This window comes from Physeter macrocephalus, chromosome 2 (assembly GCF_002837175.3).
Source record: "Physeter macrocephalus isolate SW-GA chromosome 2, ASM283717v5, whole genome shotgun sequence".
NCBI lineage: Eukaryota > Metazoa > Chordata > Mammalia > Artiodactyla > Physeteridae > Physeter > Physeter macrocephalus.
In genome coordinates this window covers 51,552,506-51,570,553 of record NC_041215.1, presented here as the reverse complement: position 1 = coordinate 51,570,553, position 18,048 = coordinate 51,552,506, and the positions used below count along the sequence as shown (strand labels likewise).

Here is an 18,048-nt window from a genome sequence, read left to right as displayed (position 1 = left end):
CAGAAACTTCTAAACAAGCACGATGGCTGGAACAACTTGATGGAAAAAAAAAAAAATTTAAGTCTATTGCCAGAACACTCCCTTTTCATTATGTAAAGAGGTTATAATTTGAGATATTCAAGGTTATTTTCACCTCCATTCATAAGACAGCATCTTCTGTGTTCTGAGGAAGGTGGCAAAGGAGAGAAAAATATGCAGCAGCATGAAAGTATTGCTGCTAATAACCAGTGAGACTGCACTAAAAATCTGCAATTGAATCTCTAGAGTAAAACACATACAAATTTCCACCTGCCCTAAGCATGCTTTCTTAGCAACGACAGTTTCACTAACTGAAATAAATTGCCTTTTCTTCCAGTAGTAGTGGTAGTAGTTTACTCAATATCATATATACCAAATAATTTTCACAGCCAAAACCAGTGATACAGGTAGGGGGTAACTAGGCAAGAAAACGTTTTATTGTTAGTTTTGTGTAATATTATACATGAAAAAGACACCCCTGCTAGCAACACAGATCAGATACTCTGGCCTGTTCTTTTAATTTCGTGAGAGATTTTTGTGTCCATCGCCATTGGTGTCAACAAGAGTTAGACATGCAAATCTCCCACCTGGCAAAAGAGTAGACCTTTTAATATATTAATGGGGCAGATTCTTACTTCATATATGAAGTAAATTCTGGCATTGGTTTGGTGCTTCCTACGAAAACTTTGTTAGCAGCTGTTTATAAAGGAGACAGACAAATAGAAGTTGATCGAGTAGTCCTCCTGCTCCAACCCCCAGCTCAACATGATCTGCTGTGGCGTGCTAACTCATAACATTCTATCTGTAAATTGCTCTAAATGAAGCCATAATCCTCGCCATGTTTTATAACAAATGCATGGCTAGGACCAACATGACTTCTCACCTTTTAATGAACTGTCCTAGTTTAGGATCTTCTAAGGAATGGAGTGTAAAAAGAAGCAAAGTAGAAGATGAAGAGATCTCGTAAATAGTTTCCTTTGAACATCCACAACTGCTTACATGGCCTTTTCCCCTTTTTTCCAGGCTAGCAGAAATGGCATGCCCAGGGATCATGCAAGCAAGCACATTTTAGAGCTAACTATTCATTGGATGATTTGAAAGAGACACCAGCCCTGTGATACCAATGAAGGGCACTGACCGAGAACTTAGTCCTGGGATAGAGAGTAGGTGTGACGTTAGTATAAGGAGTTCCTGAAAGAATTTGTGATTCGTGTGAAAACAGGAAGCGTAGATCTTCTACCCATTGGTCGGCATCAGGTTTCAAATAAACAGAGATTGATGGCTGCTTTTTCTCCCCCACCCCATTCCTAGCTGAGTGAGGAAGTTCTGCTTCATGTAAATAAGATCTGTGAATTTATCTGCAATGAGGTAGGGCTTTAATGATCAGTATCTGCAAGCCAGGAGCATGAATGTGATCTCACTGTATCGCAGTGTAGAGATGAGATAGTCTAGAGCTACAGCACACCAGCGCATTGTGCCCGGGTGCCGGGAACCATTCTTCCATTTCCAAAGCAGCGACTCTTTCTTTTTCATCATTGTTTCCTTACCTCACTTGTATGCTTCTTCTGATACAGATCTGAGTGAGTTGTGCAAGCTTCAGACTTGCCAGCCCCCAGCTCCCAGGCCTAGTACAGAGTAATTCATAAATTTACCATATTAGACTATCAGATTGAAACCAAGGGTTTCTACTAGTGGTGGAATTGGAAAGCCCATTGTTTTGATTATCATTTCATCAGCCCCAACTGATACTAGTATGCTCAAGGAAAACATACTTCAGTTACAGTTGATTTTCAGATTCCAAAATGGTGCTGCAAAGCCTGTGCATCTCTAATTATATTTTATGCTAGGCTGTGCAATACCAAAATATACGCTGCAGCAATCAGTGAGTGAACAGTATCAATCAATTTGTAAACAGATGAAGTCACTCATTCCCAAACTGGTTTTCCAAAAACAATTACTAAATTACAATAGAAAAAAATTGTACAGTTACTGTATTTGTGTGCTGTGTTACAATCAACATACCAGGGAAACAAAACAATTTAATGCAGAAAAATCATCATTCATCTACATTATAATTGCTTCTTTTTCACATCTACAGGGCGGTTAATTAAAATTGTGATTAAATGCGGTCGCGCTGCCTAAGATGTCTTGCCCAAAACAGGTGGTACAGAATTTAAAAGTAAAAAAAACGTAATTAGCATTGGAAATTGAGAAATTGCCTGTAAGAATCAGTGTTAATTTCAGTCAGTGATGAGGTAATTTATAAATGAATGCAGTGGAGGCTGTGCAAATGCACATTGCCTTCCTTGCCATTCTTAGCATTCTCAGCATGCAGGTGAAAATGTTTTCAAAATATTGAGGTAATTTGAAAATCAATCCATGCATTCTGTATCTTTTTTCCTCCCGTTTGTACCAAATGCTGAACAAATGCTGCCATGGATGGCAAGATCCACCAGTTTTTTTACTTTCTAAAAGCAATGCTGCACATATTTTAGACCTAGATTAAGAAACGTCACAACACCAATTGCAAGTCTAAAATTGTTACAAGGGTCTGAATCGTCCACCTGAAGTTCTGACTAACGTGGATTGGGTTTGCTGCCTATTGCTGCCGTCGGTGAGATGGAGACCTGGAGGGAAATTTTCCACGGAACAGGTAGTACAGACGTAAGGACTCCTAACCAATCCAATAAATACTTGAGGTTCTATTTCTTAAGTTTAAGGAAGAACTAGAGAGTTATAAAAATCTGCTTTTAATAGAAGAAATTTAACTTTCATGTGCTTATCTTCATCAGCTGAGCAATATGAATTTAAGGTGTTTTAATCATTAATCGAAAAGAATATGGGGTTATAGTATCTGGCTTCTTAAAGAGACTTCTTGGGACTTTTTAAGCGTTCTCTTCCTGTATTTGGCACTCTGCAAAATGATGACTCCATATAAAGCTTATCCTAAGAATATGCTTAGTTAACTGTTACAGATCAATCTGATAATCAGATTCTCTCATGTAAAATATTCTGCCTGGTTCTTTGCTGTTCGGGGCAGAAATCAGTCATTTCACTCTGAAGATATTCTTTGGGTAATCCTGACATTTTTGGGAGAGAGACAAAAACTAAGGACCAGTCTGTTTCTCTGACGGTATCTTACCATCCTCTGATTTTAGGCCTGTTATCGGGTCTACCCCCATCAGTTTTAGGATACAGATGAACTGTGCAGTTTAGACTGAGTGAATGGCATGCCCTCATTTCTCCCGTATTTAAATCGTTTAATATTTAGTTTCCCATTTAATATTACAAGTAGAAATAAAATGAGACCTATAAATGGAGGAAACGGAAAGGTTACCAGTTAACTTCAAGATCCCTCTCTTTCACCAACTCCTGCTCCCCACTAACTGTGATTAGGGTGATTTCATCTTCCCGCAGTCAGTTCACCTTCAGTGAGGAAGAGTGCATATTTCGTCAAAGAATGGCTTCCTGGATTCCCTTCAGGACCTGTGAACATAAGATCTGCAGCCACATGGGACTTGCCTCAAGTTTCAGGAGAGTGCTGGGACAGGGGAGGGAGGGACTATGACGTGCTCCGGGCTGTGCTGGTTCTGAGTTTACAAGGGGTCACAAAGGTTAGAGAATCACAGATGTCAAGAGAGCTTCAGGCCCTACCCCTTGAAAAATTTGCAGTAGAAATCTTCTTACCTCTTTACGTTTAGTTCGTAGTCCTCTGTAAGCTTGCAGGGCAGCGTGGAGTTCTTTACATGGGAATTTTCACCTGTGTTACATCAGACCATTGACAAGGACAATGTCTTTTATAGCTCATCTCCCAAGTATCGTCTCCATTCTCTTACAGAGTCATCGGGATCCTCAGAAAAGGTCTGAACTATAGGGCTATGCCGGCACTAGATTGGCCAGAAATTTGTTTTTTTTAAGTCCTTTTTCTTTTCAAAGTTTGCCATATGAGCTTACGTGCTTCATTCTGCCATTGCTAGAAGCAGTACCTCTTTGAAGCTGATGTCAGGCTCATGGAAGAAAAACGCACATTTTCTTTTTCCACTCAGGGCTTCTTTCCGCCTTCATTCCTAAGGGTGATCTGAGCTTTGCATTATAAGAAAAAAAATTTTTTTCTTGTTGCAAAAATAATTGAAATGTGTGCCACTGGGTCCTTTTTTAGGCTTCTGGTATTTCAGTAAAAAATGGCAGCATTTATTCATCCTGCATTAATTGAGCATCTACTATGTATAGGCACTGAACTTGAGGCTGCAAATCAAAAAATGAATGATGGAGCCTGGACCCCTGAGGAGCTCACTGTCTAGTGAGGAAGGGGGTCCTCCAGAAGTGAAGAAAATGTGATGAGTGCCATAAGGAACTTTGTATCCAGTGAGTAGAGAGCGCAGATGATGGCTTAACTAGATCTGAGAGCAGGTGGTGAGGGCAGGCTTCCTGGGGGAGGCAGCTTTTTGAAGGGAGGATAGTCACATGACTCGGATTTCCCCGGTGGAGTGGGGGAAGGGCATCCTGGGCTGAGAGGAGGGCAAGTACAGGCATTGGAGGAGGGATAAGCTTGAATTGAGTATGCAAAGGTGGCTTGTGAGCAGAAGTATCTCCTGTCACATATTTCTGGCTCTTATCCAATAAATAGGTGATGGTGAGCTCGTGAAACGTTTTTTAAAGAATGCCATAATCATATTTGTATTTCAGTGAAATGTCCCTGGCAACTGTAAGAAAGCTAATATTATCTAACATTTATTGAGTACTTATACTGTGCTGAGACCTGTGCTAAGAATTTTGCCTGTGTCATCTGATGTTGCCCTGACAACCATTCTATCAAAGAGATGCTATTATTTCAATACATTTTTTACCGATGAGGAAATGAAGGCTTAGAAAGGGCATGAGTCCAGAGTCAGGAAGAAAGTTTATGGTTAAATGGTACTGGAATCATAGAATTTCCAGAATTACAAGTAATTCTGGAAAAACATTTGGAAAAAGAAACCTAGTGCTCGAAAAAGAGTTAAAGTGAGGCAACTTGATTTCCTTTTCTCTTGGTGAATAATGAGACTAAGTTGGGTGTATGGACTTTTTCATCCTCAAAATTCTTCTTTCATTTATCGCTAGGCCAGTTTGAAAAATATAAAACGAAAAATGATTCTTAATCCTCAAGAAACTGATCCTAGAATGTGTTACATCTCTGGGAGTTTGGAAAGAGATGGTTAACAGACAGCCCTTCAAAACAGTAGAGTGTAGTAAACCCTGGAACACTGGCCTTGCTGGTTTAATTCATGACATTAAGGCCTTATGAGGAAGCAAATGAAAATAATCCCTTTGCGATGACTCTTTTCCCCCTTTTCTGAATTAACTCTTCCATTGCCTAAGACTTACCAGTCCTTAAACTTCCGAATTCTCCACACTGCCTTATCTCCGCCATCCCATGGCAGGCCCTAAAGCTGCTAACATTTTGTAACAACTATGTGACAAATTGTTGTGCTTTTATTCATGTCGGACATCTTTGCCAGGCTTGCTTGTTGTGTTTTCTGTTTGGCTGTGTCATGGGACCAAAGGTGGCTGCCTTTGTACAGCATGTCAAATCTGGTTAACATGCAGCCATTTATCTTTAAAACCACTCCCGCACAATGGCAGCGGTGGGCCAGGCCACAGGGCTCCCAGCACAACCTGATTTTTCAGACCATCTTTTCTGCATAGGGGGGAGCACATTGGACAGCAAACAAGATGTTTTGTGATTTGGGGAATCTCTTAAAGACAAATTGTAGAGTGCATGTGCAGTGTCGCTGGACTGCTGGGTGCCCAGCGAAGTGAGGAAAATCAGAGACAGCACAGGCTGAAAGAATGAAGCGAGAATGCATATCTCTGTGCACAGTACTTTGCTCACACAGAGAGTTCACACATAGACAAAAGCATGTTTGCTTGGTGGTTATTTGCAGGAGATTCTATAGGCACAGTCTGTGCCTACATTGGCACATAAGCCTTCTTTATGTGTTTGTACTGGTGAGGGTGTCCACACGTGAACATGGAAATGGGCTGGTGGGGGAAGACAATTTGCTGTTACAGATTTAAGACATGGGAACGACCTAGTTCACTGAGGCGTTTCTCTCCTAATGTAGTAGAAGCAGAATCTTTGTGTTTTCTACAGTTGTTTCAATAAAGGACTCTCTGTGTGTTTAAGGAAGACTCAGAGCCGGTGAGTGTCAAGTGCTACAGTGAAAGATACTGAGAACTTTGCTCACTATAAAATGACTGCAAACTTCATAACCTAATTCACCTTGGGTTTTCATTTCTCAATTTCTTCAAGGTGTCTTGGGGATGATTTGCCCTTAAATAACTAATTATCAGCAAAGGAGAAAAGATAGCAATACAAAAAATGTGATAAACCTTCATGAACTAGTTTAACTAAAACGAAAAATTTACTTCCTTGGATCAGCGAAAGGACTGAGCATAGCAAAACCATACTATTTAAATGAATTGTTAGGGATTGTAAGTAGTTACTATAAATGTATATATACATAAATATATATACATACATGTTTGTGTGTGTGTGTGTGTGTGTGTGTATATATATATATATATATATGTATACTGAGGTTGCTTGAAGAAACGGGCACCCAGTTTTTCTTTTTCTCTTTCTTTCTCTCTCTCTCTCTCTCTCTCTTTTTTTTTTTTTTTTTTTTGTGAGTAAAGGACCCAAGAGATTGCCTTTCACTTTGAAAACAATCTCTAATATCAGGAAAATGCGCTGTTTGTTTATGCGTACATAATGCAAGTTTGTCCGCCTGGGAACTGCAGCAAATGGGAGAAGTATGCATGGATTTCACAGGTAACAGGATTACGTGGGCACATAATTGATCCATTTGGAGAAAAAAAATGACAGTGCTCTAAAGATGCCTAGGCTTTGGAGATGGAGTTTATGAAACAGGCATTTGTAAATTCAAAGGAATCAATATGTCAATTTTATTACATCTCAGAACCAGCTGGGCATTAAAGGAACAGTAGCCTTTTAAAAAAAATTGCAGCTGTGGTAGTCCCACATTGTCTACCTTTCTTAAAGGGCTTAGAATTTAAGGACATGAACTTAAAGATTTCTACCTTTCCAGAAATTAATTTACGTTGTCAAAAAACAATAATTTAGCTTTTTCTCAGTTTTCAACCTAACCAGTCCATTAAAATGGACTTATTATTACAATTAAAGTATAACAATAGATATAGTTAATAAGCAGAATAGTGACTCTCACATTGCTTGCATACAGTCAAGGATTCATTAGAATTCATGTCTGCATTGTGCTTTTCAATAAAGTGTAGATTTTACCTCTTCACTGATCTAAGAACATAATTTAAGAGCTAAGCTTTGGATGTCCCACAGAATTTGGTCTGTGCAAGTATGAAATATTCCTGTTTTATTAGAGTTTTTGACAATTCAAAAAGACCAAGCTATTTTAAATTAAGTTCCCAGATAATAGGATTTGGACAACAGCCATAAGAGACGTGCATGGGATGTGAATTCAAGATATTTTTTTAAGGTCCCAAAGAGCTTACACAACTAAGGATGAAATTTAGAAGCTATTAACTGGTCCACTTGTAGGTGAAGCAATACTTACTTTCACATACCTACTGTGTGCTGCCTACTCCTACCTCGAAAGTGAACTGCTCTGCTATTTCATACTCACATCTCCCCTCCCCAAGACTCCTGCTCCAAGAACATGCTTAGATCCATTCACTTACAAGGAATGGCGTCCAGCTCTCCTCTCTCCCTAGGGAATGAGGAATTCAATACCATGAAAAGAATGGAGCATTCAGACACAAACAAATCTGTGTCCGAATTCTGCCAGTTACTCTCATGTGGCCCTGAGTATATTTCTTAACCTCTCTGAGCTTCAATTCATAATGTTTAAAATGGGGTCCAGTATTTATTTTATAGGATCATTGGGGTCTTGAACAAAAATTGAAGGGCAGTATCTGAAGCCTAGAAGACACTCAATACATTCTGCTTATGACTCTTTCAAGGTGTGACTAATCAGGCTGCCAGGAATTCTATGATAGAGGTACCTCAGTTTCTGGGTCATGCCAAAACATTCTTGAAAAGAGGAAACAATAACCTTAAGCTGAGTTATTCATTCCTCTTCAATTCTTTAGGGAGTGTTAAAAAACAAAAAAGGAAAAGAAACAGTCGCAGTGGTTGGCATGGCCTTACACCTCTGCATTTCCAGGAAATAGACATGGTACTTTTTCTTTATAGGAACAATGCCCTCTTTAAAAATTTTCTCAAAGAATATATTCTGAGGTGACCTTTATCACAGCACTTACAATATCTGATTCCTGTTTGTCTTCTCACAAATGTATAAATGCCTTGAGGACAGTCTTGTTCATCTCTCTGTCACCAGTGACTAGCTCAGCTCATGGAACGCAAAAATCATTTTGTTAAAGGGAGGCTGTACTTGATACGAAGACGAATCCATTCTACTCAACTATCTTCTGATAATGAATACAGCAGGTACATTAAACATTTAGTGTATATTATAATATCTAGAAAAAAGCTTTTGATAATTTACATTAGACTCCCTACCACCCAGTTAACAATGTCTTGAACTTCACTTAGTGACAGCTATGCCATTTTGAATACTTGGGATATTTTTCTTTTCTTTTCATTTAGTTTATATTTAAATCAACTGGCTTTCCGCCTTTCGCAATGACACCTTTAAGAGTGAGTCAGGGAGGCAGACAGAGAGGCAGTGTGGGTGCCCGGTAGAGGCGAGGCTTTGAACATCTGGCCTCAAATTGGTTTCTACTTCATACCAGCCATGCAGCCAGAAGCAAGTCGCTCAACCTAACTGTGTCTCCATTTCTCATAATACTTATGTTACAGGATTGTTGTAAAGAATTATTGGTAATAGGTAGAAGTATCAAACACATGCTAGGTATTTGATGATCTGTCCTAACCCTCCACTCTTCAGTGTGTCTCTTGAGTATCTACTTTGGATTAGTATTTAGTGAGTTTCCCCCCTTGCTCTTCTGTCAGGCATTAAGTCAGTCAACATTTAATACACACCAATGGTGGACATCTTACCTCACTTCCAAAAATCATTATGAGAATTGGACTGTTTTCTATTCAAGGAAATGAGCATGTGGAAGTACCTTCTGTACTTAGAATCACAATCATTCTAACTATTTTCTGCCTAATCTGACTGTTTCTTTGTTCCCACCATCCTTTTTAGCAAACCACTTTGGTACTTCTGCAAGGCTTGGCTACCATTCTGTGCTTGAGTATCTCAGATCTCTCTTCTTCTATGATCCTTTGAAGACAGCAGAAAAAAAGATGCGCCAAGGTCTCTTGACTTTATGTGTTTGCCATGCAGCTATGGGGATTAGTTAGTTAATAGAACAGATTAAAACACTTTGTTTGCTTCTGCTTAAGCATACCAGAAATACATTCAAATCTACAGCTACAAAATGTAAAGAAGGTAGTCCAAATATAGTACTACATAATGAGGCTCCCTGTTGGTAGTATATAAAGCAGTTTAGAGTATAGCTTCAAATTCTAATGAAGATCATTTTAAATTTTGCACTGAATTGTGAATTTAAAATTCCCATGTTCTCCATAAGTATCTGAAGAGGGGCATGTAAATACCATAAGTGAATTAATTACTGCCTTAAGTTGGTAAAGCATGTGTGAATCCAAACTTTATTCTTGAACTTGCACTTCTCTTCCCAAGGCTTTCTGAACCGTTTCCTATATGCCGAGTTTTGAGTACCTATTCAACTGCTGAGGACATATAAAAAAGGTATTTTTCTTTGCATGGATTAAATATTTCAATCTCAGAAAATCACCACCACCACAAAAAGTCTGCCCAGTACCATGTCCACGTATGATATGAAATTCATAAAGCAGAAAAGTGAGATTTATAATCGAAAACTTAGGAAACTATGAAAAAATTTTACCTTTACTTTTACCCCTCCTTTTGCTGTTAACAGTTATCAGTTTCTTTCTCTGGAAAGAAACTTAAGGCTGAACGGCAAGAATATCTTTAACTCTTTTTTCTGTTTTGGTGATGTAACGTGGGACCACAGAAGTTATTGGACAACTTTTCCAAGCTGACTTTTTGGCAGTAAACCCCAGAGGGAGGGAAAATGGAGCTGTCATGAGCTCGCCGATGTCGCCCACATGGTGCCCACACTGGTTCCTTCAGAGACTTCATCGCTTCCACGGAAGGGCCAGAGGCCCTGCCAATATCTGCACATCGTTGGCATGATAGACCATAACGGCTTCTTCTGAGCCGTTCCGGTCTGTGGTGTCAATGCGTACTCAGGGAGTCCTCAATGCACGGATCATTGACACGGCATTACATAACGGCTCCTCAGCAGCCATTATTGGGTATCAAGTCAATGCATACTCAGGGAGCCTTTAACGCACGGGCCTGCACAAGCAGACACATTCCGAATACTAAAATTCCTTAGGAAAATTAGTCATTGCCCGTGTGTGATCGCTATTTTCCGTCTTGAATTTTAACCATTTTGGGGAAAAGGCGAGAAGGGAAAATACCAGAGTCATCTGAAAAGTCCTTCGAAGACTTGTACAAAAGTTGTCAGGGTGGGCTGAGCACGTGAAGGTGATGAGCATCTAACTTTTTCCTTTCTGTAGCTTCATTTTACTGTGTCGACGTTCTAGAAAGCACTTCGCTTTCACGGAGGCTCTTTTCAGGCAGGGTGCAGCCCAGAAAACCTTTCTTATGGTTGAGAAATAAATCCCAGAAAATGTTGTGGAAATGATGACAGGCTATCTAACTATAAAATAACGGTAGTAGGTATCATTATAATAAGCTTACAGAACTATACACATCAAAAATATAGTTTATGATGATCTCTGCAAGAGATTTCAGTTGGCTGTCATTCCAGACTTTTAATAAATAACATGTTGGGTAGGAAAGGTTCTGCAAGGATCAAAATAAGATAATGATAATGAAGATGAGAGTAATAATAATAATATAGCCACCATTTAGTATATCCTCACTATGTGGCAGGCATTTTGTATACATTATCTCACTTAGTTTTCTCAGCAGACGTTACAAATCAGGAAACCGTAGCAAGGTTAAATAACTTGACTGATGTCACACAACTGCTGAGTGACAGTGAGATTTGAACTGGGTCTGGTGAGAGCCATGCTGTCACCATTATATTGCTTCTAATGACAAACACCTTCAAGGAACTAGGTTTTTATATAGAATATCCAACCCCTTGTATGCTTACTGATCAGGAAACTGAGGCAGGGTAGTTTTAGTAATTCCCCCAAATAATAAAGAGAGTCAGAGTCAGTACCGGAACGCAACAAGAGAGCAAATGCCCTTTCTCTCTGACCACATGTTAACCACAGACAAGACTTGGGAATTTCAGAGACTCTGTTTGTGTTTTAGAAGGAATGCCCACTGCTACCATCACTCCTGAAAAGATTTCCCCACACCAAGTCAAAATGGTGCAAGTTTGCTCTTGTTGATATTTTTTCCTTTTGTGTTCTGCTTACTGACTGACATCTGCTATCATGCTAAGCAGGTGTTCCTATGTAAACGAACGTGCCCTGTTTGTGTTTCGCCATCCTCGCTGCCGCGCACCCAAATGAGCAGCGTGATTAAGAATCCTGTAAATTTTTGAAAGGAAACGGATGGCTACCCTACTAGAACATAATTACACCGCTCCAACATCCGCAGCTCACTGCTGCAGCAGAGTTGGAGAACAGCAGAAATTAATAATATATAATAGCATCATTCTCGTAATTTATAAATGAAATAAAGTAGAGAGGAGATTCTGCTGATACGCGTTTTCTCCTTAATTCTAAAAGACAAAGTATAGATTAGAATTTTAGTGGGGTGAAACCTGGCCAGCAGTCTCCCACTAGTTGCCTGATTCATGATAGGAGTGTTTTTGCTTAGGGAAAGGAGCTAATATCTTTTATTAGGCCAGGGGGAAGAAATGAATAAACAAGGCCCTCTAAAGGCAATACTAGATAAAGGGGGCCTGAAAAACATCGCTGCGGATTGTGTGCCCACTGTATTTTTTAAAGGTATTATTACTTTAAGACTTCATTGTGTGCTGCGTTTTTTCTTTTATTATAATAACATACCACTGTAGGTCAAACCCTCTGAGAAAAGAGAGACCTGATCAGTTGAAGATGTGGTCCTACATGAATTTTATGTTAGAAAGCATTTGTGTAAGTACAACAATACACACAGAGTGAACAATCCTGTACTGTACAACAAAAAATTTGTTAATAGGGTAGATGACATGTTACTTGTTTTTTACCACAAAAGAATGCCTTTATGCCTTTTAAAACATTATTTTGAGCACCCTGAATGTGCCAATGAGCCTCTTATTACAAATCACCATTAGGGTAAAGGGGTTGATTCTTTTAATCATGCGTTTCAACCATGCTGGAGAGATAATAGAACTTTCCAAAGAGGCAAATAAATTATCTGTTAAAAGTAGCTGGTCCATTTCTCTGTGACATAGGATTGTGGGAGGCGGATAGAAATTCAACATATTTTTCTGTCTTTACTTGCCATAGATAAGCTGCTGGAGAAATGAACACAGTCAATTGTTTCAGGGGTCTGTCCCATATGAGCCCAATGCACACCACAGACAGAGACAGGCAGACACACACACACACACACACACACACACACGAGCAATTAGCCTTGAGAAAAATAATATTTATATTATTTAAATAATGTTACTTAAGGAATTTTTTGTGCTTAATTCCAAAAAATGACAATATGTCCCCAAAAAAGTCAACATGGATCTTCTTGCTTTAATGAACCTTAGAGAACATGAAAATCCTATTTGCCTTTCCAGAGAGGCACGTCCATTTAAGATGCTTATTCATTTAAGCAGTATTCATTTAAAGGTTCCCTTGAGTATTACTCTATGTGTTTTGATTTGGTTCAGAGAAAATAAATTCATTTAATAGATTTACTTCATTAACAGGTATTTATTTAAGTGGGTTCCACTGTATTTAAATCTCCAAACAGTTTCCATTACTTCCTTGCTTACTTGCTTCATGTTGACTCTTTTTAATAAGCCTCCGGTGCCTAGGGTCTTATTGAGTGTTCGGTTTGATCAATATGGTTAAATTAAAATTGTGCAAAATATAAGCAAATGTACTCTAACAACACAGTGAAAAATGTGCTGTGCGCCAAGCATTGATTGGTGCTGCGGACATGGATGTGTTGTGGTGGATAGGCCTCTAAGCTACCTGGAAGCTACAACCTCCGCCCCTTTCACGCAGCCCTATGGTCAAGCAAGGGCTCAGGCACGCCCACTGAAGTAGGGGAGAAAGGAGATGCATGTCAGGTGTTTTGCTTTTTGATTTAATGGAAAGCAGAATGTAAGACTCACAGTGAAATCCTCTGTAAAGACGAAAAAAGCTAAGATCATATAAAAGTTAAGCTCCGACTATTGCTGAAATGCTTTAGGCAGTGTCAGTTTAGGAATGAGAAGCCTGAATCTTTTTCACAGAGTAACTTTTTATTTAGTTGTAATTATTCAGAAATCTTAATCATTTGGTAGCTTGTATCCTTTTTCAAACTTCTTGCTTGTCAGATTTGGTTTGGCAAATTATCAAAAAAACCCTCTAATTTCTAAAATATACCAAAAATCAGCCTTCCCATTAGCACTGCATTTGCAAAACCTATATAACTTAATAGCTTTCTAACAAATTCATTGCTTTCTATGTAATCATAAAGCGAAATAGAGAACTAAATATGCTTTTAGTAGGCTTCTTTTAGCGTGAAAATGTTTTTTATCTTCTATTCCTAAATCAGTTTCTTAACCTTTCTTTTTTTCCTTCTCTATATTTCCCTTTCTTGCCTGTTTTATGAAATGCAATAGGAATATTAAGTATCCTTAATATTCAATGTCAATCTTTTTAAGCTTTTCAAAAACAAGCACAATTACTTAGCAATCATAATTACATGTCATTCAAAATTGTTCTTAATATGTGTTGGCTATTAGGACAGTTTTTTCCTACCTGTTGTGTGATCTTGCATCTATCTTTAATCTTCTTGCTAAGTGATAGCTACCATCACAGCTCTGGCTTTCTTTGATATTATCTCTTCCTACATGTCCAAAGCATGTGTTCACATGAGCAGAAGTTGATCTTATCAAAGGTAAATCAGAAGTTAAAAAAAAAAGGAGATAAAAACATCAAAAATACATATCTTGCAAGCAATGATTGTGTTTAGGAAAGTATGATCTGTGGAGATGGAAATCATTCTCTAGTTTAAAAGCTAAATAGATAACTAAATATGTTTTAGTAGGCTTGACCATGTAGTTTTAAAAGAATAATATGAATTTGAAGTTTCCTTTTGAATTAAATATAGTGCTTGAGCTTCCTAACCCTTAACAGTACAGTCACCAAGAAGCCTGCAAAATGATACTAGAGTCTCAAAAATCATCAGAAATAAGTCGACCAGTACAGGGTCAGAAAAAATGACTTTATTTGTGTAGCAGGGCCAAGAAAAATACTTAGGTTTTTGTTTAGTTTTGTGCATGTTACTCCTGATTTTTCTCAGTGTTTTGAGTTTTTAATATCAAAGGTAGTGCTCTTTGTAAACAAGTGTTAAGTTTACCCAGGCAGCTTCACTTACACCCTTCCCTTGTAATCAGATGTGAAAATTACACCCTCCCTTTTGGATACATGATAATTACACATTTCAACATGTAAGGAATTGTCTCTGTTTCAGTTGTTTGGAATGAAAAAGCTGAGACATTCAGTAAAATATATTATTATATTAAAGATCATTTCCATAATTGTTTTCGGGATTCGTAATCAAAACCATGATCAAGGTAGATTTAGTTTTAAAAAGAATACACGTGGAAATGAGTGGGTAAAGTGAATTGCTAAGTTCCACTCGAATGGCCATTCTCTTATAAAAATGTAATTGAGAAAAATAGTCTTTCTTTCAAAAAAATCTTTTAATATCTTATTTGATGTGTTCTTTCTCCATGCTTATTGAAATACCTATTTTTCCTGTAGACCAAAAAGAGGTAAAAAAATTACAATTTTGTGATCAATATGAAAGGTTTAGTCAGAGGAGAGGTATGAATACAAGAAAGGAATCCTTTCAAGAATAGGTCTTTTAATTGTTTGCTGGGTTTTTTTCGTGTCCTTTTGAGCCAATTGAGCCAACTGTAAAAGTTTTGTAAACTCAGATGGGGTACCTCAGTGAGACTCTAGGTTCATCTGAAGTACCCCTTACATCATAAGGTAAAGATAGATGTCAGTGAGGGGCAAATTAAAGCCTAAAAAACTCAGAGGTTTTGGAAAATAACACTGACTCAAAAATATTTTTCTCCTCTTTGGGAGGGCGACAGCTTAAATTATTGATTTCATTTTTACTTTCTTAAGCTGAGAGGAAAAGGAAAATAAGAGAGAAGGCAATGCTAGATAACTGATTTTATGGTTTCTTGAAACAATTTACATCATAAAGGAATACCCCAATTGATTAGTTCTCTATGTATTTAATTTTTTTCTATTTATCCAAACGCTGGCATAGGTAAGTGAGGATACATAGTCATATGGTCCAAATCTATCAATTTTTTTTTTAAAAAAGATCCTACCAGATATTTTGGTTTCGAAATTGCCAAACCCAGTGTTCCAATATTTGGAATTAAATGATAATACTAATTAGCGTATATGTATATACATACCTTTCTGTTTTAAAATCATTGTATAATCTGACATTTGTGTTTAATTTTCCAAAATATTTTCCCTAGAGAGCGTTCATATATTTTTCGAACTTGGAAGAAACCAGAGAATTCAACTATCCTCACCCGTAGGCTTTCTTCATTGGGTAGAAATGGAAACAGAGCTGGCAGAACAGGATTTGAACCCTAGACTTCTGACTCCAAATCAGGGACAGGATGCTGTTTTGAATGTAAATTTTGTTGTTGTTTTTGTTGATAGTTTTCTCCCAAGATCCAATCTGAGATGATGTCTTATTTTTAGGCTAAATGATTCTCTCCTCTGAAGTGTCAGGTTACAGTGGTTGTATATGCCAAGAGTGAAATGGGCTAGAATCAGAAAATTCAGTGTGCTTACACGGTGAGTTATTGGACGATGGAGCCATATGTTCTGAACTCAAGACTCTTTGGTTTTACTGCTTCTACGTGTTTTTAGAAAGATTGGAGAGTTGCTTTTCAGGTGAGGTATTTTCATAATTCCTGTACAGAGAGCTCAGAAGATGTTTCACCTGGTATTGACATGAGCTTGTCAGGAAGTGGGTTCCCACTGCAGTCCCATTGCGAAGTAAGCCGTCCTCGCCCAGTCGAGGGGGTGGTGAGAAGAAAGAGACGGTGGTAGAGAGTCTGTGGAGGAGATGGCAGGAGAATTGCCAGGAAGGAATTGAAAAGTTTATCCTAGAAGCTAACGCACCATTGGAGAGCAATTATACTCCAATAAAGATGTTGAAAAAAAAAAAAATAAGTCTATCCTCCTGGCCCCTTTGTCAACATCTACCTTCAGCACATTTACCTTCACAAGCAGCAGCAATGGCAATCAGGAAGAGTTTGGGGTGGGAAAAGTAAAGAAGGAGCCATTCCTGATGAGGCCACCTGTCTTCCATTGGTTTCCATTCCAGCAAGCTGCTTGCTCTTTGGAGTTCTGGGATCACAACCCGGTATAATGAGAAGAGTCCTGGACCTGGTTCAGGAAACTCGGGTTTCTGGCCCCCCAGCCCTGCCATCCGGTCACAGCCTGGCCATGGCACGTCCCTTAACCTCTCTGGGCCTCATATCCCTGGTTGTAAAATGTAGGGATTGGATGCAGGTTGCAAACTGGTGGCTGACAGATGTGTTTGGTTTGGCTCACAAAGTATTTTAAACACATTTGAATTGGTTGCCAATATTTTAAAATTGGGCAACGTCACTCAAAGAGTCAGATTTCCAGCACCTCTGGAGAACTGAAGAGATGTGACATCTCTGGCTCACACAGATGCATGGAAAGACCATGAGGGAATTACTCTGGATCCCCTTTGGAAGAACCAGCTCCCCTCCCTCACCTGCTTGGTCTGTGTAGATATTTGGTGTGTGACCCTGATCCTCTGTGAAACTCCGTACCACCTTGACTTCTATTATTCCACATCAGATTCGCTTCACTATACAAAAAATACTGAATCCTTAGTGGTTTCTGTACCCACAGCAGAATGCTAAGGTATTTGTCTATACAATAAGTATCACATAAAGGTTGGAAATGGTCAAACAAATCAGCCCCATTGGGGACAAACACTTACTTTGAAATCTGATGATGGGAGGAAGGTGGAACTCAGAAAAGGTGGCCTTTAAGGTAGACACAGGAAGGGTTTGGCTTCTGACTACTGTCTACCCAGAAAACTATATGAGTATTTTATAAATTAACCCAAAGCAAATAATATAGACCTTCCTTCAGTTAACATAGCATTTTTTCACATCTACCACTAAACTAGCATCTCCAATCTTCTACTCGAATATTAGATTTATGAACTTTTTCTGTTCATGTTACTGCAAGCAAATTACGTTGGCCTACATTCAGTCTTCTTCTAAAGTAACGAAATTACATCAGTTTAGAGCGTCATACTTTTATAAACCCTATTTCCAGATATATCCAGTTTGAACACAAAGGATAACACTTAAAACTAATGATTTTCGAGTGTTTAACATTGTACAAATGCCTTGACAGAAGTATCTCATTTGATCTTCACAGTAATTCTACGAGGTAGATACTTACCTGAACAATGATTTTTTTTTTCTCTCATAAATAAGTAGAATTCTCTCAATACTGTCCAAGTTAAATGAAGAATCTTTTTGGTAGGTATTATTTTTTTTTTAAATAATGGTGTTCCTTCTTATTTATTTATTTATTTATTTATTTATATTTGGCTGAGTTGGGTCTTCGTTGCTGCATGCGGGCTTTCTCTAGATGTGGCTAGCGGGGGCTACACTTCGTTGTGGTGCGCGGGCTTCTCATTGCGATGGCTTCTCTTGTTGTGGCACGCGGGCTCTAGGACATGCGGGCTT

General features: G+C 38.5%; 1 protein-coding gene and 1 long non-coding RNA gene across 6 annotated transcripts in view; both read left to right on the top strand.

Annotated features, from left to right (window-relative positions):
* ZEB2 (zinc finger E-box binding homeobox 2) overlaps positions 1–18,048 on the top strand; it is a 126,947-nt gene that overhangs the window by 17,760 nt on the left and 91,139 nt on the right. The gene's annotated exons all lie outside the window — the stretch shown is intronic.
* On the top strand, positions 7,270–13,655 carry LOC114484026 (uncharacterized). Of its 2 annotated transcripts, XR_008618472.1 has the most exons (4): positions 7,270–8,503; positions 9,225–9,335; positions 9,723–9,791; positions 10,078–13,655. It is a non-coding gene; the product is annotated as an uncharacterized lncRNA (long non-coding RNA). The 2 variants fall into 2 exon arrangements; XR_003676487.1 differs by having other exon boundaries at positions 7,270–9,335.